This window comes from Drosophila mojavensis, unplaced genomic scaffold, assembly GCF_018153725.1.
Source record: "Drosophila mojavensis isolate 15081-1352.22 unplaced genomic scaffold, ASM1815372v1 contig_74, whole genome shotgun sequence".
NCBI classification, from domain to species: domain Eukaryota; kingdom Metazoa; phylum Arthropoda; class Insecta; order Diptera; family Drosophilidae; genus Drosophila; species Drosophila mojavensis.
In genome coordinates, this window is record NW_025318899.1 from 13,692,581 (window position 1) to 13,719,763 (window position 27,183).

The 27,183-nt window shown below is 38.6% G+C and overlaps 1 protein-coding gene across 4 annotated transcripts in view; it reads right to left on the reverse strand.

The window, feature by feature from the left end:
* The window catches only part of LOC6582381 (trichohyalin), a 50,167-nt gene extending 28,469 nt beyond the window's left edge, over window positions 1-21,698 (reverse strand). For all 4 annotated transcript variants that reach the window (XM_044010282.1, XM_032731595.2, XM_002008048.4 and 1 more), the window contains exon 1: window positions 21,176-21,698. The gene's annotated coding sequence lies outside the window, so the exon portion shown is untranslated. The remainder of the gene's footprint in view (window positions 1-21,175) is intronic.
* Window positions 21,699-27,183: the final 5,485 nt, after the last annotated feature.

Consider the following 27,183-nt stretch of genomic DNA (forward strand, 5'->3'; position numbering starts at 1 on the left):
GGCAATCTCTTTGAAAATACACACACAAACACACACACACACACACAGACAGAGATATATGTATATGTGTATGTTTTTCCATATGGCCTGGCGCTGCAGCTTGTTGAGCTTAGACGCAATCGCGTCTGTCAGCAGCAGTTGCTCGCATCTCGCCTAGATGTTGCAGCAACATTTACTAGCAACATGTTGCCGCCTTCTAGTATAAATCACAAGTGTGTGCCCAGCCCAGACCCAAGCAACGGCAACGGCACCGGCACTGGCACCGGCTCCGGCACTGGCGCAGTCAGTCATAAATTTTTATTGCCGCAGGTCATGAGCAGCCAATAAAACTAAAAAGATGAAAAACATTTCCAAATGCATTTTCGCCCAATTTATACATATATATATGTCTACTATATATTTATGAGTTTGTAGACCGATTTCTTTTGTATATATGTATCATTTTGGCATGGTCTCCTGCACAAAATAAATGTGGCTTACCCTAGCAGAGGGCAATACAATTTTGTCATGAAAAACGTCTTCAAGGTCTCCGAATAGAAGTAAAATATGATTGAATGCATGAAGCTTTTGCTGGCGTTGTTATCATATTTAAAAATACATTGATAACCCATCAATCATTACCAAACTTGTCTTTTAGGGTATTTAGTCTTCGTCACGCTGTTCTATTTTATTTTTAGATTCATTCCCGATGACCTGGGCCCAGCCCAGTGCTCAGTGCATTGCCTATACGAATTATCGCATCATCATTATTATCATCAGTGGCATCATCATTAAAACGTCGAGTGCTGGCCAAACGATGAGCGTATCGACTGAATGAGTGGGCTGTCTATTGGCCAGCCAGTCCCCGAGACCCTTTCACATCGAGCTCTTTTGGTTCAGTGTGTCTAGTTGACTGTCTGTCAGTGTGTTTCCCTGTTGCCATTGCATTGTGGCAGCAAGTTAACTTATATTTTTCTCTTTTAAACCACAATACCGCAGATACACACAGTGCGTGACTCTGTGTGTGTGTGAGTGTGTGTGTGTGTATGTGTGTGTGTGTGTGTGTATATCTCTTTCCGTGTAGTTTATCCCCAGTGCAGCAGCTCCTGCATTTCTCCTACCCTTCCCCCTTTGTGGTGCAGGACATTTAGTCTCTCAACGGCTTGCCACACCAACGTCAGCACGTTCAGAAATTTGAATTCAATTTAAGTTGTTCCCAGAGCACACTCACACGCACACACACACACATGCACATCTTTATGTGTATGCGATGTCATCTACTATGCTCGCAGCTTTGTAAGCTTCCTCCCTCCCATTTGACCTTTTGGAATTCTATTTCTATTTTTATTTCTATACATATATATATATAAATATATATATATATATATTTATATATATCTATTTTTTTTTTTATCGCTTTTTATAATAAGTTTGAACTTGAAATGGTTTTACGAACTGTGTTTCTTGTCTTGCCTGCAGCTTAATTCATATTTATGTATATATATTTACATTCAGGCAATCTGTTATTTATATACATAATTTGGCCTATTTTGATAGCTGACAGTTTTTCCAGGAATGTCTGCGTTAATTGCTTTCGTGCTGCATTATCAAAATGCCAACACATTAACATGATTATTTACAAAATATTTGTTATGAGTTTAATTGCTTTTGCATTGCGTAAAAACAAATGGAATGCCATAGAATTTCAAATAGATTTCTGTATAATTGCAGGTCGTAAACTTAAATTATTTATATATATATATATTTTTTTTTATTATTTATTTTTATTATATTTTTTATTTTTTGCATGTCGTAAGCTTTAATTATTTTTGTTAAATGCATACAAATTGTGGCATGTCTCTTATATGTCTGGCTGATGAATTTATGTATATCTGATGTTCTGTAAAATACTCACGCATTAGAATCGTCTGGCTATATATCAAAGCTTCAGAGCGCTACAATTGCAACTGTGCGGCATATCGATATCAAGAAGTGAGCAAGGATTTATGAGAATATGAGAAACTTAAGGTAAACTCTACTCTGTCATTCAATACGAGAACTTTCGATATAGTATAACCTCTCTCTATGTACATTTTTATGCTTCATATTAAAAAGCGCATCGATTGATTCGACCAGACTCGTTAGCTGGCCAATTTGTGGCAGAGCTGCCTGGCTGTGTCACATGCACTTGGCATCTCTTTTTGACAGCTTCTCGCATGTCTGTCACATGTTCTTAATGCATTTTCCCACACATTTCTCTCAGCAGGTGACAAGAAATTCAGTCGATTGCTTAACGATCATTCAAAATAAAAAGAAACAGAAACAGAAACGTGCTCTGTATATTGCGTTATGTGGCGTCATATTAAAGTCTTCCAAAACACGCAAATTTCAACAGCTCATCCGTCAATCGTTGAATGGGCCTACACATTCGAGTGTCAGCAAATGGCAAATGAAAAATTAAATAAAATACGTGACAGCAAAAAATAAACATAAAACACAAGCAAAAAGGAAATTTAATGCCTAAACGCTTAACCTACATTTGAAATGCCGCTAATTAAAGTGCCTTGTGGCCTGCTCTCAATAAATCAAAAACAATCTTCTAAGACACACCGACACCCCATAAATTAGTTCATGGACCTGTAAGAAAACGGAACAATATATACTATATATACACATATATGATATATATAATGTCAAATCCTACTCATATGTGAGTAAATATTGTGACAGCATCTCAGCATCACCTTCTCTAGATACTTTTGGCCTTCATAGCTGACACTCAATAGGTAATTAGATGAAAGAGAATTCTGTATTTTTGGCAGTCGCAACAAGTGGTTGCCCTTTTCTCTCATTTATCTCAAATTGAAATTGAACAAATTCTGAAAGCCTCAAATTGTTTGTGCGCCAGTCGATGACTAATTTTTGTGCTAAAAATAACGCGTAGGAAATTTGCCAAGAAAATTGGCACGCTTCTTGTTTCATCAGAAAATAAATTGAAAAGGCTAAAACTGTTTCCCTGGCCAATGGGAAAAGAGCCAAACGAAAAAAGCTTTGCGAGTGTGTGAACCAATTAACCGAGTGAATTATGCTCAAGATGCCTTCGGCTTATCTATACAGCTGATGTGTTATACATTGGCCAGACAGGCAGACAGCTACACTCGGTTTCAGTTTCCTTGTTGGCTGGCCACAAGTGAAAAATCTTGGAAAATTGATTACGCAAAGTGTTTGGCAATTTGTTAGCACATTCATTACAAGTTCAAAATAGAAAGTGACGAAACTGCATTCGCTCAATTTCAATTGTATGAATAACTAGCAGCAAATTTTTCTATTTTCCTTGGATTATATTTTTCAATTCATTTCATTTCATTCGGTTTCATAAAAACCATTTAAATGCTACATTTGCCTCATTTTTATTGTCAACATCAACATTTGTATATTTTGAATTTTTAATTATAGTTTCATAAACAATGTTGATATCATCGGCCACAGGCGATTCTGATGTGAATATTTGTATATATTCCGACTATTTTTAATGGTAGTTTTTTATGACACTAAAAACTTGTGTTCTGCAAAACGTCAAAGGCTAATATATATACTGGATGTGCTATATATTAGTACATATATAAATGGTATATATACTGGCATTTATATATGCAATACATTTAGTTGGGCCAGTTATCGGCATTTAAATAAAAAGTAAATTTAACTGGAGTACTTAATGAGGCCCGCATGATGTGAAAACACCTTTGATGAGCTCCCAGCGCAGCAAGTAAAAGAAAAAAATAAATAAATAAAACAAGTCGAGTGTGATATCCGGCTATGAGCGACTGCTTGATACGCGCCTAATATTTGCTATAGATCTAGAGATTTTAAGCCTGCAAGATTTTTGATTAAAATTATTTCTATAAAATTATATAATTTTTATTTATTTATTTATTTATTTTTTTTTATATGTATATATGTACTATAGATTTATTTTAATTTGTTCTATCTATTACTATCTGATGCGTAAGATTTTTGTATTAAATTACTTGTAAAAAAAAATGTACATATTTTTTCATTTATTTTCTTTTATTATATTGTATCACAGATTTTTTCTCATATTTATTATAGATCTATAACTATTTTATGAGTAAGATTTTTGTATTATTTATATTTGCATAAAAATATAAGTATTTTTATTTTATCTTTTTATTATACATATATACATATATATATTTACATGCTACACTTCCCTTATCTACTTTGACCAACAGCAAGTGTCCTCATACAAAGCTTCCACTCAGGTAAGGCATTGCTCAGTAGCTAATATACCCTTTTGACTCGCTGAGCGTGTATATAAAGAAGCTGCTAGCACGGGCAAACATCAAGCATTAAAGTCTTAGGCAAATACAAGCATATGCATGCGAGTGTGTGTATTTATGTGCAGATGGGGCGCACTTGGTAGCAATAAAATAAATAACTCTGCGGCACTGAGGCAACTGAGTTAATGAGCCACCCGACCTAAAACAAATCTCCATCCCGCTATCTGTGTGCCTCAGTCTCCCTCTCTCTGACTGTCTGTATGCCTGTCTCTCTGTCTGACTGACTGCGATGTGAACTTCCGTAGTTAGGCAGGAAATGCACATAAACAAAAAGTAGCTGCGACTACGTCAGAGCCGAAGAATCGGGGAGTGGGAGAGTCGGAGAGCTGAAGAGCTGGAGAGACTGGGCATTCTCGCAGCAGCCACAGCAACGCTTATTGTTGGCCAATTTGAATTGATTTTTATGGGCGAGCTCGTATGTATTTGATATTTATGCACGCCCGCAATTTGTATACGCATTTTAGTCAATATACAACATGACGTGCACCCACCCCCACCCCCAACCCCACCCCCTTCCTTAACAGCATGTTTATGTAAATGGATAGCCGAGGGAGCCACACACGAGGCCCCGAGAGCCGTCAGAGCCGCCTTGCTCGTTCACTCTTCAACTTGAACTGCGGATGCCTTTAAATGCAGCCATTTTCGGACAGTCTTTGAAATAAACATTGCGAAATGGCTGAGCCAGGAAGCACTGAGCCGCCCTCACACTCACACTCGCTCTCACTCGTCCTCGTCCTCGTCCACGTCACTGCAACTTGATTATGCTTTATGGCCAGGCTAAAAAAGCTACTGGACCATGGCCCAATGGGATGGGCTTGCCCAGAAGTGCTCAACACCCCACAGCATCCCAACAACAACATTTTGCGCTGTTCCAATTTATGAATTCATTTTTTTTACATTTCACAGCTTCGCCTTTTGGGTTCTCCTTCGTCTCGCTGTAAGTGTGTGTGTGCGTGTGAGTGAGTGTGTGTGTGTGGGTACTTGGACGTCATGCTTTTTATTTTAATGCTTGCGCATTAACAGCCAAAAGTTTTTTTTTGCTGGCTTTATTATTGCTCATTTGCACAGCCGCGTCCTGAGCACCAAAGGCAACAGCAACAACAAAAACAACAACAACAACAACAACCACAGCAGCAACATCATCCAACGGCTTTCAGTTCAACATATTATATATTTATTATTTATGCTCTATAGGAAAAAGGAAAAGCAGAAAGCAAGCATAAGGAAGCGCACAAAAACAATGCACAATATCAAAAAACAACAGCAAAAAGGTCAAGAAACGCAGCAAATAATCTTTTAAGCCAACTACTATTGGCAGGTGTTGAAGGCGAGTAAAATACGGACAAAATTTAATTACATTTAACTCACAGCGATTCGCAATAATTAATAATAAATCATGCTTAATTAAAAACTTTATATCAACTAGCGCAGAGTGGCGGAAAAGTCAAGGAAAAACCGTTTGTTTTCCACCATTTGTCAACTGTCTCGCTGCAGTCTGTGGCCTTAGCTGTTTATCTTTGCTAAAAGTTTTCTTTTTCCTTTTTTTTTTTTGTCTCATGAAAATTCAATAAGTTGCTTTTCCTTACAGCCGAATGAATTTGGTTCCTAATGAATTCGCTTCCTGCGCGGCTTCCTTTTCAAAATGTGTAAATGGGGTATAATGGCTTAATGCGAAATTATGTAACAGGCAGAAGGAAGTATCTGGGTAGCCAAGGAGAAGAGATATTCCAGGCGAGGATATTGATAATGAGGACTATGAAGATAATTATGATAATGCTGAAGTTGACTATTTTTTGCTGCTATGATAAGACGATGATTAGATCATGTAGATGTGCAGATAAGTTGCAGAGATTATGATTAAGATGAATTGGTAATTTGACGAGCTAATGATCATAATGCTGTTGATAATGATGCTGATAACAGCACATTAGCTAGATTACATTAGATTAGAGCAGAGTCCATTCGACTGGCAGCTCAGGCAGTTAGAATTTTATGAAATATCGCCGCCGCTGCCAAAACAAACAAAGCGACAACGAGAAGCTATTAAAATTGCTTAAGAAGTGTCGCACTTAAATGCCGCGTCGAGGACGCAGACTTTTAGCAGTGAGTGTGAGGAAATCAATGAGCTTAAGCTGAGCCTGGCGCTCAGCCTCGGCCTCGGACTCGGCCTGCACTGGGCTATATGGGATACGAATCAGTTCAAAGCTGGTTGCGCACGCTGCACTTCCGTCCGCTGGCCGTCCATTTCCGTTTCCTGGCCAAGACTGCCTATTGAGTGACCCAGCCGGACTCTGGGCAAATATTGAAACAACTGATTAGTTTGAGTGAGCTGCAATTGTTGTCTGTGGCCTGTGGCCGCCGCATGGCCCAGCTGCATGCGATTCGAACTCCCAGCGCAGCTTGAGTTGCATTTGTCGTTATTGCACTCGGACATGTTCCATGTGCAGTGGAAAATTGAAATATTCATGGCATTTAATTGATTTAATAGGCCTGGCCAAAAGTCTAATGTATTTCAATTCCATGCTAAATTCGAAATTCATACGATTACAGCTGGTGTTTATATGTGAGTGTGTGAGTGGGTGTGTAGGAGAGTGTATATGTGGGTTTATCGTAAGTAGCTTGTTCAGATATATGCCATAATTTATCGGGCCCAAGTGGTTTGAGGGATGCTTGAAAAGTACTAGAAAAAAAACTTTTAAATGAAGAAAATTTCATATATTGCAGTAAATATTATATATTATCTATATATTATAGTGTATATGCTGAAAAATCAGTTTGGCATATATTTCTTAGCCATTTTTGGGCAGCTGTCCAACTGGATCTCTTCTGTTTCCTTTTAAATTTAAATTTAGCCAAAATACAAATTGATTGAGAACACGTCGATCCACCCTCGGCATGCGGCACGTTTGACAGAATTTCATTTCAATTTTCAATTTGCATTTCCATTACAATTTGTATTCTACTTATTATAATTATATTGTCAATGCAAATCAGCTTCGATTTCTAATGCGGCTGCCACTTTTGCTGCTGCAGTGTCTTTGACACGTCTCAGTCATGCCATTTGGGCATACGCACACACACACACACACACAAACGCACCCACACACACATGGGATACTAAATAAATGTCAGCAAAACTTAAATGGCATTCGAGTCGCAGACGTTTTCCTAATGGAATCACAATTTCCACCAAGCCAACAAAGTTAAGCCAACATTTCTGTTCTTTTATTTATGTTCATTGTTGTTGCTGCTGTTCTTGTTGTTGTTGTTGTTGCTCAAGTTAACTGCAAAAGTTGAGTGAAAATAAAGCGACCTCCGCTCTAGCCAGTGGGCGTGGCAACAAAAGCACAGAAAGTTGCCCAAATTGAACTTAATCAAATTGGAGAAAAGTCGACGGCGTTTGAGCATTTTGCACGCTTCGTTTTGTTTTGGTTTTTTACATTCCATTTTATTTTATTTTACTTTGGTTGCGTTGCCATGTTGGGCAGACATTTTGGCTCTAATGGCCAGGAGCTAACAGGCAGACAGGCAGGCAGGCAAAAGAGTGATAGAGAGAGGGAGAGAGAGAGAGAGGAAGTATTGTGATAAGTTGGGCTGGCAGCCGGGCAAGTGAGCGTGAAATTTGAAATGAAGAATTGTTGCCTGTATTTGTTGTCTTATTAAGTTATGTGTATACCCTGTGGAGCACTAAATAAGGGGTGTATTGTGCAGTTAAATACTAAATAACTATTCATTGAAATCTGACTGAGCTGAAGTCATGCAAGAATTTACACTTGATTTAGCTTAAACTATTTATTTAACACTCAAGTTTCTTAGGCTCTGACATAATCCCTTAAGCTGCTGCTGCGGCTGCTCCTGCTGCTGCTCGTCCTCCTGCCGCAGTAGACAAAGCACTTTGTTAACAACATTTGAATGCAATTTATTGCCAAGAATTTGTATATGCTGACCTACAAATTATGCAGTGCGAAAAGAGCTGCAGAGCTGCCCTTTAGTCTATTTTTACAAGCTAATTGAGTTGTTTGCCGTTGCAGTAGCCGTTGCAGTAACAACAACAATAACAACAACAACAGCAGCAAGTCTTGGTAGTAGCCGCACTGAAAGTCAATTAAGTGGCTAAAGGCAAAGGCTGCAGGCAAGATCTAGGCAGCAATTTGAATAAGCGCATTTCACGTGACCCAATTAAGCACAGCAGGTGGTGCAAGGTGGTGCAAGGTGGCGCAAGGTGGCGCAGCTGCAGTTGCAGGCGTGGCAGCAACAAAAGCCGCATTAAACACTTTAATTACAAAGTGCCGCTGCTGCTGCTGCTGCTGCTGCAGTGTATTAGGAATTGTCTTTTCCGCTTCCGCTGGCCTAACAAGCGTATCCTTGTGCTCGTTTGTTTTCTGTTCTGCTTTGGCGCACATCCTGTTGCACGTGCTTAGCCCTGCGGCAAGTGGCTCTAAGCACCTGCCAGACGACAACCTGTTTGGGCTCTTACAACGCTTATACGCGCACACACACAAAACTATTTATTCAAACATATTTTCTTTCTTTTTTTTTTTGTTTTTTGTTTTTGTAGTTGTTGTTGTTGTTGAGTTAGCTGAGTGCGTTGGCGGCTCGCTCAGTTCGTGTTTTGTTGACCCCAGCACACAGCGCTGACCAGCTATAGCACTTACGCTAACTGGGTCAGCCACACACACACACACACACACACAGTTTGATGGTATATGAATATGTTATGCGTATGCATGATGATATCTGCGCCATCCATTAGCAATTGTCTAGATCATCTTAAAAGACTATAAATACTTAACATAGCGCAGGCTATGAGAGCCTCAGTTAAACAGTTCGATATAAATATTCTCTAAATGCTGTTTACATAAATCGAATAAGTTTTGGCTAGATCTATTTTTCATAATATCTCATAAACAAGTCGCTAAGCTATTGGCTATTTATTTGCCAAGTGCCTGCTTCATTTCAAAACGTGGCTATTCGGCTGCATAAATTGTTTTCACAGCTTGTTTAATGCACACGCAAACATATACAGATGTGTGTTGTGTATGTGTGTGCATGTGTGTACAGCATCAAATTATCCGTGCGACATGTGGCTTGTGTCTGGAGCTAAACATGCGCGCCGCATCGATGCGCCTAATTGGCTCTGACCAATGCTGAACGAGCTGAGCCTCGTTTCAACTGCAACTGCAACAACAGCAGCAGCAGCAACAGCGACAGCAGCAGCAGCAGCAACAGCAGCAGCAACAGCGACAGCAGCAGCAGCAGCAACAGCAGCAGCAACAGCGACAGCAACTGCTGCATTTAGTTTATTAATATGCGTGGGTCGCAGCCGCACGACAAATAAACGCAACAACTTCATTAGCGATAGGCCAGCGGCGTTCCCGTTTGCCGGCTGATTGACTGATTATGGTCAAGTGTTTGATTTGGCCAGTGCTACGCCTGCCGCTGCTACCCTGCCCCTTCCACCCCTTCCGCCCCACTCGCAGACATTTATTGCATTTTGTTGCTGTTGTTTATTAATTATCGAGCACACTCTAAATTTAATTTATTATGCACACGCCGTCACCGAGGCTGGCAAAATTAAATGCGGTTGTTTTTTTTTTTTTTTTCGTTTTCGATTTTTGGTTTTTTTTCGTTTTTCATTTGGCTTTTTGGCTGCGTTTTGGGCTGTTTTTATTTTATTGAAGCTCCACGCTAGTATTTTGGTTTTGCTTAATTGCGCGTGCTGCACGCGGCGTATGCGTTATATACATGTGCAATATGTATGGTATATGCATATGCTATGCATTACACATACGCACAGTTGTGCCAAAGCGCTCGCTCGAAAATCAACAAGCAAATATTTTGCCAGCCCAGGCATTGCACACATTTTGTGTTTGTATCAAATGTTGGAATTTTCTTCAACATATCTACAGATGTATGTATGTATATACATATATGTATATGTATGTGTATGTATGTTGTTTTTGTTTTTTTGTTTTTCATCATTTTCAGCGAGCCCGACAAAAATGTTGGCTATTTTTCTTGTTGCTTCTGGCTGCTTGTTTTAGTTGTGAATGTTGTAGTTGTTGTTACTGTTGTAGTTCTACGGAAAATTTGTGCCATTTGTCTGTAGGTTTGTTGAGGGAATTGTTTTTTATGCGCACAAATAAATTGAGTTGCATTTCGCTTAGTTACCCAGCAGATAGCCAGAGACACGGTCATGTAGGCTCACCTATAAGGAGACAAGAGCAAAGGGTGAGACATCTTGAATTGATTAGGTCAGTTATTCAGCTAAATTATGTCTTAGCATGTATGTATGTATGTATATAGTATATGTATGTGTTTATGCCCAGTCATATGCTGCTAATTAGCCACATTTTTTGCTGCCCAAAAGAGAGTTATATTTGAGCTGAGCCCATTGACAGCTGAGTAATTGGCTGCGTTTTGTTTCAATTAGGTTTTGTGCTCAGCCAAAGTTGCTAGGGTTCAATGTCTTCAACTTGAATAAATGTGCATTAATTTCTTGTACTCTTTCTGTTTGTACTTTATTTTGTTGTTGTTTGTTGTTCTTGTTGTTGTTGTTTGTTGGCTGTCACTTTGCCAAACAAATTCAAATTAAGCGCTGCCACTCTTAAGTTTCTATTTCGTTCCGTTCTATATATGTATGTATGTATGTATGTTTGTATGTATGCCACTCCAAGCTCCCACAGCAACAGACAACAAATGACTTTGCCGGCACAAAACAATGCGCAAATCTGTGACAAGTCGCAAAATGTCGCGGATTACCCCATGGCTGGGGTGTGGATCTGAGCAGAGGGTGGAGCGCAGTGGCAGCAGGCAGCAGGCAGAAGGCAGCAGGCAGGGCCCAGACAAAGGCTAGATTACTGTCACAGCTGCACAATGAAAATAAGTGAAACTAACAAAAATAAACGCGCAACAAAGGCACAAAAAAACAAAGGAAGAAAAACTAAGGGCTGAAAAAGCAGAAGATGCACTCAAAAGAGATGAGGAAAAAAATAAAAATAAAGATACCCTGTAAACCAAGTGGCAGCAGAAAGCTCTATTTAACTATTTAAACAGAGTTTGTATTTGAATATCCCATTAAAATGCTATGTGCCCTCACTTCCAATCCAATATGCCCGCTCTCTGCTGTCCTTACAGGGTACACAACGAAAGAAAGTGAATTTCCCTCAGCGCATATTTCAGGTTTTTACTTTCTGTATTTATTTTTTTTAGCTGCTTGCAGCTCGCAGCTCATCCTGCAGCCTTTGCGACTTTCCCTCTCCCTAATTTCACTGCGTGGGCGTGGTCTGCGCGAAAAATTGCATTAAAAATGCAAATTTAACTGCTGCAAGCATTTCATTTGGCCTCACGCTGAACTCTACTCGGCTCTCAGCTAATTTGCAATCTATTTCAACTCAATTAACTTGCAAATTTAGCACATCAAAGAACACATTTCGAGAATGTTAATTCAATAATCGATTCAAATAAATTTGACAGCAAATTAGGTAAAAATGTCTGTCAAAATGGCCAACATGTTAATTGCAAAACCGCACAAAAATATTTCCGAATGGAATTTTCAATTCGATATTGGTTTCGAGGCTGGCATGGCACGCAGCTTTTCCATTGTCTGTTGCGGTGAGCAGAGCCACCGAGGTGTGATGGAGTGTGGGAGTGAGAGATGAAGAGGGCGACTTTGAGGAGGGCTAAGGGAAGATAGGAAGGCAGCACAGGAGAGATTGAGGGACGGAGCTTAAAGCAAAATAGGAATTGCCTGTAATAAGTAAGAGCTTGGAAATTGGCTATGATCGACTGCTAGATGGTTTTATCTAAATTTAAGAAAACTGATTCATTGCTATATAATATCATAGAAATGAGGAAGACATTACATATTAATTATATATAGTCACTTTATAAAACAGTTGGCAATATAAATTTAATCAATATTTCCAATTTCAACTTGAATATGTCGTACTGCCAACAACAGGACAAGCTGCACAGCTAATATACTCTTGTCCATCACTCGACACGCATCAAAAAAACAATTTCCCTAATGCTGGCCGAAAAGATTTACGGCCTGAAAGAACGGCGCCAATATGTGCCGGAAATGTGGTGCGTATTTTATGGTATTTTCCAATGCAAATTTCAAGCATATTAAATGCACATTAATTTTGTATGCCAGCGCCAATGTCCTCGCGTCTCTGTTGTCATATTTTTAGCTTAAAGTTGACAGATGCCATTGAGTCGGAGTTTTTAATTGAAAATTTACGCTCTGCTCTTGTGGTTTGTGTCTCGGCTGTGGTTGGCACCTCAGCTATTTCCATTTAGAAGCTACTTAAATATTCACCCGGCGGGGGCTTGTCGTGTTCAACAAATTCACACACTTAAGCGCATAATTAAAATTATTGTTCACACAGCGGCACACCCTCAAAAAATAAAAAATAAAAAATAAAAACAAAATACCCAATATAAATTATTAAAATTTCGAACTTGGGCCATAAAATATGCTTAACGGTCGCAGCTAAGCTGCCCAGATATGACGACATTATAATTGCGAGCACACGCATACACACACACACACTCTCACAGAGCCACAATACAAGTGAAAAGTTTTCACAAAATCAATTTGGCAATTGCAAATGCTTTTAAGCCATAAAAATCATGCTTTGGGTGTGTTACAGAGCGACAGAGCGAAAGGACGGTTGACATGCTCAAAATCAAATTAAGTTGTGCCCAAAACTTAAATCAAATATTCAGTGCGTGAAAGAAACGGCTATAAATGCGATACCCGTAAACAGTCTTACCGCATCAACAGTTAAGCCAAAGAAAACCATACAAAAACACCTTCAACTTTATGCGCCTGGCATGCGAAATTCAAGATCAGGTCCAAAACAACCAAAACCGAATCAAAATCAAACCCAAATAACAAACATAACTAAGGCAAGCGACAAGTTTCTTTCATCTGCTTCTTCTCCTTCTTCTCTTCTTTTGGTAACCAGAACCAGAGAGCAAAGCAAAATTGCGTCGATGAACTGTTTGGGCAACGTGATAAGCGATCACGCATGAAAATTGAAGCCAAATAAAATGTGAAATACAATTAATGAAATTTAGAGCGAAGCACGTCGAAACCTGTATAAAGTCAACTGTCATTAACAATAAATCAGAACTAAACTAATATCTAGGCAAATTCAATCAAAAATTTACAACTTGTTTAGGCGCGAATGCAAATCAAAGAAATCTTTGACAATCTTGTATTTATTTTTTATTTTTATATAACGAAATTTAAGTGCGCAATAAATTAAAAACAGCTTTGATTAAGTTAAACATAAACTTTGGAATTATAATTCTCAGCTAGTTTTTGGCGCAGGTTTAATTGAATAAAGGCCTCATTTAAAATGTTTATATTTAGCTTTCTGCTTTTGATTTGGCATCTTCAGCTGTTCCAAGTAGCATAATATAGTCATCATACTCCCTCTCTCTCTCTCGCTCTCCCTCTCTCTCGTTGCTTTGTGTTTTCTCTGGGGAAGTGTCGCTTGACAGGTTTTTGCAGCTAACCAATTTATAAAGCACTCGCCCCAACCTCAACATATTCTTTTTATTTGCTCAACCAAATCTTAAATGTGCTATAGTTTATATATATTTTTGTTTTTTGTTGTTTTGTTTTTGGGCAGAGCAAGCTGGTAAGAGAATATGCAAAACGCTTTTTATGGCTTACGAGGCGTCAAAGTATTTTTTTGTTGTTAATTAATCCCTAGAAGTGGCCATAAAACCATCTACAAAAAAGTTCAACAGAAATTAATCAAAGACTGAAAGAAGAGAGCGCTGAGTTTCACTGCTCTTCGACTGTCAGCGTGGGGCCACTTGATGAGCTTGGTTCATTGAATTAATGATGTAATACTCTACATTGCCCAAAGAGCGAGCTCAGCTAGGCCTGGCCAGGGGCGTCCCCTCGCGGTGGGGAGGGCGGGGTGAGCAGAGGCTGTAAGTCGCATTATAAATTCTATGGCCCGACAGGGCTTGGACTTTAAAAAATGCTATAAATATGCAAAATGATGAGCAATCTAATGATGACAATAATAATAACGGTGATAATGATGTTGTTGACGAAGGCGGCTTCTGTTACAGCTGCTGTATTTTGTGAATTGACTAACTTGGTCAACAAGTTGACTCCATTTTCTGTCTGAGCTACTTCTGAAAGAATATTTCTTTTCTTTTCTTCTTTTTTTTCTTACTTGTTATTAGAGCTCTTATCTTATCAGTCGACGCTCTTTTCTCTTATCTAGTGGAACATCAACAGCAAGAGCAATTAGACCACAATACTCACAGCTGAGCAACAATGACCCAGAAAGATTTTGCGACTGTTCAAGTGTAATACTTAATTAAGACCTGGCCACAAAGCATAAGAGCTAAATTAAGTAATTAACAGATAATTTAGTAGGAAAACTTTGTGGAAAATTAATCAACATAAATGATCCTTAGATCGAAGCCAATTAGCCAATTACCTTTTGTATTTCGGCTCTCGAAAACACAACAAACTAATTATTTTTCTTCAGTGTAATGCTCAATTTGCTTGCCTCAACAATTCCGAAGGCGCAAAAGCCGCATATCATGCACAGCTTACTGATTTATTATTACAACACATACCTTTGCTTTGAGCTTGAACTTTGAGCGTCAATAAAAAATATTCAAAATAAAAAAAAAAAAAAAAAAGAAGAAATTTAACGAAATAAGAACCGAGTTCCCCGAATGACACTTCGGTTTAATGAACTTGCAAAATGCGACAGTATTTTCGGCCAGACATCAGACGACAACAACAACAACAATTTCAAAGTCAACAAAATAGCGCAAAAAAAAGAAAGAAAGACCTAAAAAGGGCACGGCTTGTCAAAGAACTTCAATATGGCCAGAGTCTGGGCCTAGAATTCAGAGCAGAAATAAACTATAAAAGAACCACAAAAAAAAAAAAAAAAGAAGAAAAAGAGCAACAATTCTGCTTGGTTTCTAATGAAAGAGTCGCCGCGCCACGTTGCCTAATTAGAAAAGTTCCCTACGCAAATCGCCTGCGGCGCATTGAATAATTTGATGTTGTTTAGGTTTTTGGTTTTTGGCTCTTCTCAATTGCAGTTGCAGCAGTTGCTGGAGTCCTTCAGAGCTCAATTAACAGTCAACTTTGGCAGCACAAAAGAATCTCAGCCAAGTTCAAGTTTGCAGCCCGTCAACATGGCGTATGCGCAATGTGCCTAGACAGAGAGAGAGAGAGAGAGAGAGAGAGAGAGCGGAGAGCAGAGCTGGGGCAAAAGTTGATCGACTTTCAAATGCTGTGCAATGAAAACTAAAAACTGTTCTTAATTACATATTAATTATGCATACATAGGCATGTTCCGCACACAACAAACAAAGCCAATCAAACTTTTTTTCGTTATATATATATATATATATGTATATACATAGTGTATGTTGTGTAAACACTTGGTCGAGTGGCTTGGGCCTTTTCAGTGCCCGTGGCTAGCAATGCTTGCGCCTTAGTTAGATTTATTTGGCGCGTGGGCCCCTGCCAGTGGCATAAGAGTTCAAGGACACGCCACACAGTCCGGTCAAATATTCAGGAAATGCTGTAGCTGTAGCTGTAGCTGTAGCTGTAGCTGTGGGTGCGACTCGGCCCCTTCAAGCTAATCAAATGGCATCAAATGGCAGGCGTATCGATTAGATTCTCGGCTATTTATAAAGCGCATCGCATCGCTCTCGTTATTATAGTATTTGTTGACGTCTCGCCTGGCGTCGCTCAATCAATCGCCACATAAATAGATAGCCCGATCGCCGTCTATACATATTATATGTATATATATAAATAAATATGAATGTCCGCCTTAATGTCAACAATTTGCAATGCATCAAGCACCAGCAGCAAAGGGAAGCTCGCCCCATTCAGCTGTGTTGTAAATGGCGCACACTTTGTTTCAAATTAATTTTTATGGCAATATTTACACTGATTTATTGCAAATGTGTTAATTACGAGCAGAGCATGAAATGTGAGCCGATAATTGCAGTAGAGATTGAAATTTGAAATTGGTAATACTATGAACATATCCCACTATTTTTCCCAGTATTTGTGTTCTACTTGCAAATTCATTTCAGCTAGTTGTGCTTTTAATTAAAAAATCTTTTCAATTTAATATTTATACATGTTGTTCTAAACAAATGGAATTGAATTGAAGAATTTTCGCATTTTTGTTTATGCAAATTAATTTTTTTGCCACAGTTGGGCACTAGAGCGAAATAGTTTATCTATTTATACAATTTTGTTTATTGACCCGAACTGAAGAAATCAAAGAATTTAACTGGCGCAATTCAAGTGGAAGCATAAAGTGCAGAGAGAGAAAGAAAATAGAAAACAAAGAATTTCAAGATGTTTAAGCGATTAGCTCATAGCCACATATGTATGTTTCGATTTCGGGCACGTTTGTACGACTAGAGGTCTACTTATCTAATCGTCGCTTACGTTATCTTTATCTAAACACTTGCGCAATGCGCGCAAATAGATGAGCAAGCACAGGTGGAATCCAGGTGCCGGTCGCCGTGTGGAGATGAGCTAAATGTCATGCAATTAGCAGCAATTGCAAATTAATAATCGTGTCTCGTGCGGCACTGTCAAGGACAACAAGGACTCACGCACACACACACACACACACGCACACGCATACACATACAGAATTAGTCAACACCCACGCAACGTTGACAAACGCGCGTCCCACTTAATAGAAAATGTGCCACAGCAGAGTACTTAATCGAGGTTGGGGTCTGCGGGGGGAGCTGCGGGTGTGTGACTGGGTTTTGGATAGCAGGCTTCAGCCGAGATGGTTGCGTGGGCACCATAAAAAGAAAAAAAGAAAAAAAAAACCCCATAACAATTTGCAAGCGTATGAAAAATGTATGTGAGGCAAACTTTAAATTCATTACACACACGCAAAGTTAGCAGAGAGCGAGATGGCACAGCTAATGCTGGCGGGCGTGTGAGCGAGAGGGCGGCGTGCTGGTGACAACTTCAAATGGGCAGGGCCAGGACACGAGCGTGTGCCCAAGCAAGTTAGCCAACAGTTTGCTTAAACTGCGGTCACTAAACACGCGCGGCGCCCAGTCGAACTGCGTGTAATGAGACGAGCTGTGTTTTTTCAGGATAAAAATATAAGAACATATATATTAGACTTATATATGTATGCACATATATAGGACTTTAATCATGCATAATTCATAAGCGAAATGTTAAGCTGCCCTGAAGTTTCCAAATGAAAATCTCATGATCTCGTCACCCGCTTCCTGCTGGGATATTTCTGTGTTTCATTCTCTCTTCTTCTTTTACTGTTTTCTTGTAATTTATCTAACTGTTTGTAAGTTGACCTGGCCACAGCCGTGCACAGTCACAATTTCAATACACACACTCGCAGCTCCCGCCGAGGACAGCTCTGAAGCCTGGCCCATCTCGAATGAAACGAACATTTCGTGCCTCGCTTCTATTTACGCTTTTATCTTTGCGCTCCACTCGACTCCGCCCCTTGCGGCCTTTGAGCCTACGTTTTTTATTTTTTGCTCTCTCCTTTTTTTTTTTTTTTTTTGTACAATTTGTATTTGGGCATTTTCTTCTATTTACTGGCGCTGACTCTGCTTCTTGGGCCATTATTAAGTGTGTGTGTGTGCTTCGCGTTAACCTTGGCCCAAAAGCATTTAAAGCGTGCCAAGTGCCCGAAAGACGAGCAGCGAAGCCAAACTGGACATGGCGGCACACATTACGGCCTGGCCCACATTTGAAATGCGCCAACTGGCAACTAAAGTGCCCCAGCCCCAAATGAAGCTGCCAGCGCATCCAAATCCGAGCTGCGTCGAGCCTTCATCGCCAGCTTCCAAGTACTTCTTCTTCTTGATTGACGCTTGTGTCTGTGTGTGTGTGTGAATTCCTGGGCTTCGTTTCGCATAACGCTGCTCGCTGCTCGCCATTTCCTGTTGCTCGACGAGAGTTGCATTTTTTATGCCATTTCTTATTTCATTTTTATTTTTATGCTCTTTGCAAATTGTTGTTAGTGTTGTGCCCTCCACTGTACCGTACCAGCCTCTGGCTCTGGCTCTGCCCCTGCCTCTCTCTCTCTCTCTCTCTCTCTGTCTCCCACTGCTCCTTTGTACTCCCATTTGCACACAAGTTTATCATATTGTCTTCTGCCACTTTTTGTTTTGGTTTATGCCTAGCATTGTTTGTTTGCTTTTATTTTTTGATACTCTACTCTTTGCCTGGTTATTCATTTAAAAAGCTGTGCAAAAGAAAGATAAGCAGCTTATGCTGTTAGGCTAACTGCAGTTAAAAACAGTGTCTTACTCCCGGATAACAGAAATGCCAATCGAACTTGGAATCCTTATGGAGTATCTATGTTGCTATAGTTGGCTCTGCAAGTGTATTTCAAATTCGCTTTATATATATATATATATATATATATATTTGCAACTTCTTCTTTTGTTCTCTCTTCTTTTTGTGCATCTGGCATTCTTTTGATTGTCCCAAGCTGAGCCAAAATGTTTTTCGGCATTCGCATGCCTCCAACATTTGTGCAGGGCTTTATTTTCCTGTTTGCCGGCAACATTGCCAAAGCAATAACCAAAAAAAAAAAAAAAAAAAGAAGTATATACATATATAAGTATATGAAAAAAGAAAACATACTCGAATGTATTTTTAGTGTGCTGCTAAATATCTAAATATATGCGCGTTGCAGGCGAGCACCTGAACGCGCGTAGCCTGGCCAGAAATGTGCCGTCGTCTACTTTTTTATTTATGAACCACCGAAAGCAACGATGTGTTCGCCATTTGGCTACGGACTGAACGACGGACAGACGGACCAACCAACCGACCGTCTCTATCATTGCCTACATGTAAGGAAGGAGGGCAGCAGGAGGAGTTGCTACTGCTGAAGGTCATTTCGAGTTTTTGGGGAGCTGTTGCCTTCCACTCAAATCGATTTTGTTGTTGTTGTTGTTGTTGCTTTTCTTTTTTGGCTACCTGGAAGCGGCGTAAGCTTTGGACACACTCTGTCGACTTATGAATATGGAATGCATATGCCCTGGCTACACGGCCAGCAACAACAACAACAACAACAAGAACAGCAGCAGCGCTAAATGTGCTTTTGATTGACAAAATTGTGGCAAGGACAACGCGACGCATTGTAGCCGGCGACGTTAATTGATGAGCCAAGGATTTGGGCATAAAGAGCGTGAAATCCACATTGAAGCTTCAATTCAATTCAACTGTGTTGTGCCATCTTTGTCCATAGCTGACAGCTCATTAATAAACGGATTTTAACCTATATATATATATAAATATACATGTATATATCTACAGCCATGAGCTGGAAAATTGTGTCTAGAGCCAGCTACCACTACCACTACAACAATACTATCCGGACCCTTTGTTGACGTCGCTAATCTAGTACATAAATCTACTGTTTTATTAACTCCACTTCAAGGCGATCAAATCTGACTTTGTGGACAGGGGGGGACACATCGTGTTGTTAAGTGTGTGGTGAATGGGGGAAGGGGGGCTCTGCTCTGCTCTGCTCGCTGGTCGGTTCAAACAAAAGGGACAGCCCATTTCGCACTTATAATTAGAGTGTGTTTGCTAGCTGCTTTCGGTCCAAGAAAATGACATACATACACAGATACGCAAGTTGGTGAAATTTTCGAAACTGCTGTGCTACTATTTCTATGTAAATTAGAGTACAAATAATAATAGTCTTAAGTATAGCTACAATAAGTGAATAAATAAAGTCTGCCAGGCCAATTTGCTGTCTTTAAGGTTCGTCATTTGATTTTTATAGTAGCTTAGTTTAATTTTGTTAGATTTCATTTATTTATTTAATTTTTTTCTTTGAATATTTGATTCCCATGATTTTTATTTAAAATTTCAATAAATAATTTAAGTAAATAAAGAAATATTAAAAAACTTAATATTCGCCAATTAAATTAAATTAATTTTCCTTAATTTTTTAATGGCAATGCAAGTATTGAATTTCGATTTGCCTAAACAGTTGCCTTTATTTATTTTTAATCTCTTCAACTTCAATATGCTTTAAATTCCTTCGAATTCTATTTTATTTTTTATTTTTTCCTTTCAAGATCTCTTTATTTTCTTTTAATTATTATATTTATAAATAATATTCCCAAAATTGTATTTTAGCATATATGTATGACTATTGGGGATTTTAAAAAATGTATTATTTTTTTTAGCTGTTCCTGAGGTTCTTCATTAGCACACATATTTTTTGATATCAATCAAAGCTTTGGTTCTTTGATGGAATTCTTCGAGTAATTCGAAACTGTCTCGCCAACAATGCCTTATAAGCAGCATTGTTTATAACAAGAAAGCCAATTTATAATATTTCACTTGAAATACAAGTAGAATTAATAATGCAAAAATTTTGCTAATGAGAGTTTCTCAAAAATTGTGCCTTTTCCTTATTACAGTTAGCTTAAGGTTTTATATGACGATTTCCAGGTATTTGATAAGGCTAAACCCAACACGGGCAAAACTGTTCAGATAACGTAAATATTCATACATTTGCTATATATGACTATATGCTATATATGTATAGCCTTAATTATATTCGGAATAATGTAAATATGTGCAAGACTTTTATTATCCAGGTGCTAATTTGTATGATGGTATAGCTAATTGATTTTATGCTTCAGCTACTTTTTAATCTGGTAATTAATCATTTTTACTATTTGACAGTTTTATACATTTTCATTGTATTTTAGTGCTTTACGATTAACAAATATTGGGAAATATACTACTTAGAAATAGAAATGTATATGTTACTAACCTTTCGTAATTCCAATTCAAGTCAACAGAGAAACCAGTTGTTTCTTCTCCTCTAACTTTTCCAATTTCTTGGCACAAAACACAGAACAATTTCGCGACTTCAATTTCTATTTTACCGGCAAGTGGCAATTGACAATTGGTAACTGACAATTGGCCGAAATGGAGCCCAAAAACACTCGAAATTCGAAATGCTCGTTCACGCAGTTAAATATTGAAACTCGATGTTAGTTTTGGCCAAATGCAAAAGATTTGGCCAATTAGCGTTGACTGAGCGCGAACTACTGAATTAGCCACACAAGAAGACACCAAGTCGTTTATTTATTTATTCTTTTTATCTCTTTTTTTTTGGTGGGCAATTAATGAATTTAATATGAAATGAATGCACTTCCCATGCCTTTTCGTTTACTTGAATTTGTTGTCGTTTTTAACGGCTCTTTTGAAGTTCGATTCGGTTCAGTTTTGGTTTGCTCGTTGGCCGCGCGCACGTTCGGCCACAGCGACTGTAAAATTGCGACTGTTCGCCAAGCAAACGTAAACGCAAACGCAAAGCCAACCCGAAATGGCAGAGGACAGCGGTAAGCCGATGCTCAAATACACTAACTGCTGTGTGAAACAGTGCATAAATATATATACAGATACACATAATGAAGACGCTAGTGTATATGTATATATAAATATAAATGTACAGCAATAAATATACCAAATATAATTCTAGTAATTTAACTTTTCTTTAACAATTTCTAAAAAATAGAAAAAACACAATTCTTTAATGCCTACCAGTCTTATATAACTTGAATAAGTCATATACAATTTTTATATATTTATACATAATTTATAATAAAATTTTATTATGTATGTATATAATTAATACTATAATACAACAAATATATACATCAAGACTATTTATTTATAATTAATTGCAATACATTTATAATATATGCCTTAATTTAAATTTTACATATAATTTATTTAAATATATGTTTATGAAATATTTTAATATAATGTACTACTATAATTAAAAAAAAAAATAATAATTTTAATTTAATATACATGTAATTAAATATTTAATATTTTTTTATATTTATATACGCACATATATTCATATATAATTCATTAAAAATTCAAATTAAAATCAAATCAAGCTCAACTCAATGCAAACCCTAGCAAATAGATCAAGTGTATCAATACAGTGCTAATCAATTGTCTATATACACAACGTACTCAATGAGCGCACTCACTCACACACACACTCTCACATTTGTTATTCTCTTGTGTTACATACTTCGTCAGAGTTTCGGAATACCTTCGGCAAGGGCAAAAATGTAGCCGGCTCCAATGTCGACGTCAGCAGCATTGCTGCTGATGCTGTGCGCTCTCCCTCTCTCTCTCTCGTGCTCGCTCGCTCTCACTGACGCTTACGCTCGCGCTGCTCGAATTTGCCGGCTTCGTTGCTTATCAACATGTTGCAGCTGTCTTTATCTTGTGTTTTGTTTTTGGTGATTTTTTTTTTTTGTTTTTTGTGATTTTTTTGGCGCGCGCTTTCAAACAAAGTTGCAGGGCTTCAAACGCTTTTCTTCTTTTTCTTCGCTTTTGCTGTTGTTGTTGAACTTTTTGGTGTTATTCTGATTTTGGCATTTTAATTGGAACTGTGTGCGATTTTTAATTTATAGAGTTTATGTTTGTAGCTGCTGCTGCGTCTGCTGCTTATTTATAAACACATTAAAATTTATAGTGCTCGAACCATTTGTGGCAGATTTTTGCATGAGATCAGCAGCGGCTAATTTATGTGTTTGCATAGGCAACGTTGTCGTGCTGCTTGTTCTAATTTATGCTAAAAACAACAAATAGTTTATAAATTAGCCATAGTTACTTTCGCCAGCAGCAGAAACTTTCATGGCCCAATAAATATAGCCAGCACTATTTTTAAATGCCAAAAAATAAATTTCTATGCGATTTATTCACAGAGAGTTGAGTTAACAAACCAAATTTAACTTATCATCAAACTGCTTTACCATCTTTGTTATCAAGCTAAAAAATGAACGATTTTTGTTGATTGTACTCCTATTGAAACTTAATTTATTTACTTTGCTGGAGATTGCCAAACTTTACTTCAAGTTCGGCTTAACTAATTGCTGCAAAGCATCTCGCGCAACAATGTAAACAAAAGCTTTAGCAACTTTTGCAACTTGTTGCTAAGAACTTGTTTCGAGCACTCAGGCATGGCGCAAACTAAGCCCAAAGAACAACAAGAGAGGATGTGTGCCAAGACTAGAGAACAGGCAAAACGTTAAATAGCCAAGATAAATAATAAAATTTCTAGAAACTTTGAAATGCTGGAAATGTATGCAAATGCGGAAAAAGGAGGAGGGGGAGCAATAGCAATAGAAAGAAGCAAGATGAATACATTAAAATAGACATTAATGTAACAATATATATATATTTAGCTTAGCATTTAGTATATATATATCTACTTTATATCATGAGCCGAGTGTTTCAATGAAATATAATACGCAAACAATTTTGATTGCTTACTCGAGCCTGACCCATTTAGCTCTATTGACAGAGACATTGAAGTGGCTGCTGCGTGGACAAGTGGATAAGTGGAAAGACTGGACATTTAAGTTCTGTGACAGCGGCAAGAGTTTATATATATAAACGTATATACATATATAATCTATTGCATTTACGAGTCAAAGAAGGCAGCGCAATTTGTAAATTTGTTTACATTGTGCAACAATTACAATTGGCAACAATGTTGCAAGCATAAATGTTGCTCGAAAAAAATGCTCAACGTTAAGTAAACAGAAATATTATATCTCTCTATATATGTGTGGATGTTTTGCTTTTGAATTTGTTGTACGAAATGTAAACAGAATATAATTATCAATAAAGCGCGGCCAATTGATGCCTGCCCCGCCCAGCCAAGTAGTTGGCTGTAAAGAGCTGCTTAATCGAGCAAATTAAGAAGCAAAGCGAAATAGATGAATTTATGAATCAGTCAAGCGGCTGCCATATACAGGGTGTTCGTATGAATGGCAACGTTATAAATAAATATGACAACGATAAAACGCTCCCAGTCGACGTCATCGTAATCAGAACCTAAAACCGGTGGCCAGATGACGACGAGTGGTCAATCCAGCATCGGCAGCATCATAGACCAGCACCACCAACATCTGGGGCGTGGGCCGGCAGCTGGCATTGAGCGTTGAGCAAATGGCGCCAACTTTAAAAATAACAAAATACACGCATTACACGATGTTCTAATGTATTCAACATTTGTTCAACCCAGCGAGAGATGAGCGAGCGATACAAATTACAATTTGATAGTTTTTTCTTTTTATAAATTTGACTTTTTTAGTTTCTTTTTTTTTTCACTTTCCGGCAAGGCCAAGCGACGACGGCATTGATTTATTTGAGGCAAAAGGGCAGGCCAATTAATGTCGAATATATATATATATGTATGTATATTACAGAATCTGCTCTTGAACTTGCGCAACTGCCTAATTTATTACGAGCGAATGATTCTGTGTGAGACCCGCCCACGCGCTGGCCCAGTCAAAAGGTCAGCTGTCACTAGGTCATATGTCATTTAAATGCTGAGCCGCTATCAATCAGAGACATGAAAAGAAGCTGCACTGAGGCATACCTTCGATAAAGCACAGGCAAAGCATAAATCAGCCGAGATCTGAATATGCTGAATTCCCATTAAAGTATGTTTTCATAATATCTCCTCATTGGGGCTGGCAAACGTTTTACGTTTTTCGCACATAGCACAGGCAGGCAGGCAGGCAGGCGAACAGCCTGTGAAACTCTGAAGAAATACATGTATCAAAAACAAAATTGAAATGGAATGCCTGAACATCATAAATAAACATGTATTCTAGTTTGCATGCGCGCATCAAGTTTAATGCGATACGCAAACTTGCACTTGTTGCTACACCACAGACATGCCACACCCACACACAGACACGCAGACACGCCCACCCACATGATCTGATCTGCAGCGTGCTCCATTTACCCAGTCTGCGCGCATGCCAAATTGGCCAAAATGCGTGGCAGTCATAAATCGGCATATAAAATATGATTTAACTGAGTTTTCTGGAACAACGGGCAGCAACATGTGTGCGTCTACATTGTTTTACCCAGCTGAAGGTCACGAATTGCATGCATTTCGTATCTTATATTTTCGTATTTTCCTATTTCTTATTTTATATTTTGTATCCCCAGTGATTCAGCGTCTCACTGAGTAATAGAACTTTACGAGCAATGAAAATTTAGACGAACAGATGATTAACACGACGAACGGCTAAAATCGAGACTGTGTGCCAAAAATGAATAGCCCATAGCATTTAGCGGCGTTCAGCGTTTCGCGTTTGTGCTGCATATTTGTTAATTCATTATTTTAATTAAAATTATATTTGATAAGAGATATGCAGAGTTTCACTCGCTTGTGCTCGGAGCAGACGCGTCTAAAACGTCACTTAATTGGTTTTCGTTGTTGTTCGCCGATTGGCGCTAATTGAAGGCAACTTGTTGAGCGACTGACTAGCCTGGCCACAGTGAAGCCTACGATGTGAAGACCGCCGACTGCCAGTGGCAGCCGTAAACAAACTTTGTCATTCGCTTCAAGTGGCCTTCGCAGAAAAAAAAAGAGAATTATGCGTGCAAGAGAGCAGGTGAGGGAAGGCGAGGCGAAGGGGGCAAGTTGAGGCACTGCATCATGGTCTGGGCAAAGTCAGTATGCTCCAGTGCACTAATTGATTTTCAATATGTTTTTGGCATTCACTTGCAGCACATGCTGCCCGAGGCTTGAAAACTTTTTCAAACATGATTGCATCAAGCTAAACGATTTAGTGTTATGAAATCAGTTTACAGTTTACTTGAGCCAGCAAGAATTTACAGCTACAATAAATTTTGGACATACTGAAAGCGCTTTAATGAATTTTTCCGAATTTGTATACAAAATGAAGACATCAATTTTAATTGTTGTCACTTAACATTGGGTCAAGTTCAATTAGACGGCATTATGCAGAGCGAAAAGATTAACAACAAATTACGAGAGTAAAATAGACTTTTTAAGGCTAAATGGTTGCTGAGAGAGCTGAGAAAAACGCAGAAATGTCAAGAGACTCTAATACACATAAGATAAGAATATGCGGAAGTTTTTCTTATCTGTTAAAAAATCTCGGCTGGGCTAAGACTGAACGTGTGCTACATAAATATAAATTATGAATAATAATTTCCCAGAAATAGCTCACTGAAACTTAAACAAAAGCGAATAAATCGAACTTACATCCTGTGTGGAGAAATTCATTCATTATCACAAAATTGACTCATTGTAGGATATATTTTTCAGCCACCCCATCAAAATTGAATTGAATTTAAGAATTAATTATGTGCTCGCTTTAAGCTATACAAATTGAGGTGCTAAAACTTTCGTTTGATTGACTAATTAATCAACTATTTAGCTCATTAGTAAAATTAACTGACACATTGAGCAAAAACCGATACAGCTGCTAAGCAAATGGAAATTGGCCGCAAGCTAGCAATAACACGTATACGCCGCATTGGACAGGCCTCCTCGAAAGTGCACCGCCCCCGCGCACCCGCACGCCCGCTGCGCGAGTGAAATTCAATTTGTCAAGCGGCAAACGAAAATTAGCTGCACTTCGTGCAAAATAATTGCGTTTTGCTGTCGTCTCTGGCCTTTTTGGCGGCTCAAAGCCAAAGCCTGCGCGAGGCACATTAAAGATGCAAACGAAGTCTTTGCCGCAACCACAGCCACAGCCACAGCCACAGCCAGAGCCACGAATCGTGTCAACGACACATTGTCCAACAGCCAGCAACAACAACAACATCAGCAATAACCACATTTGCACCACTAAAGCCATCAACGGCCAACGTAACTGTCAAAGCCGCATAGCAATCGTGGCCCAAAACTGCGCCTAGACTCTCTTCTTTTCAGTGGCAGTCTTTCCCCTTCTTATTCTTCTCCATCACCCCCATTCG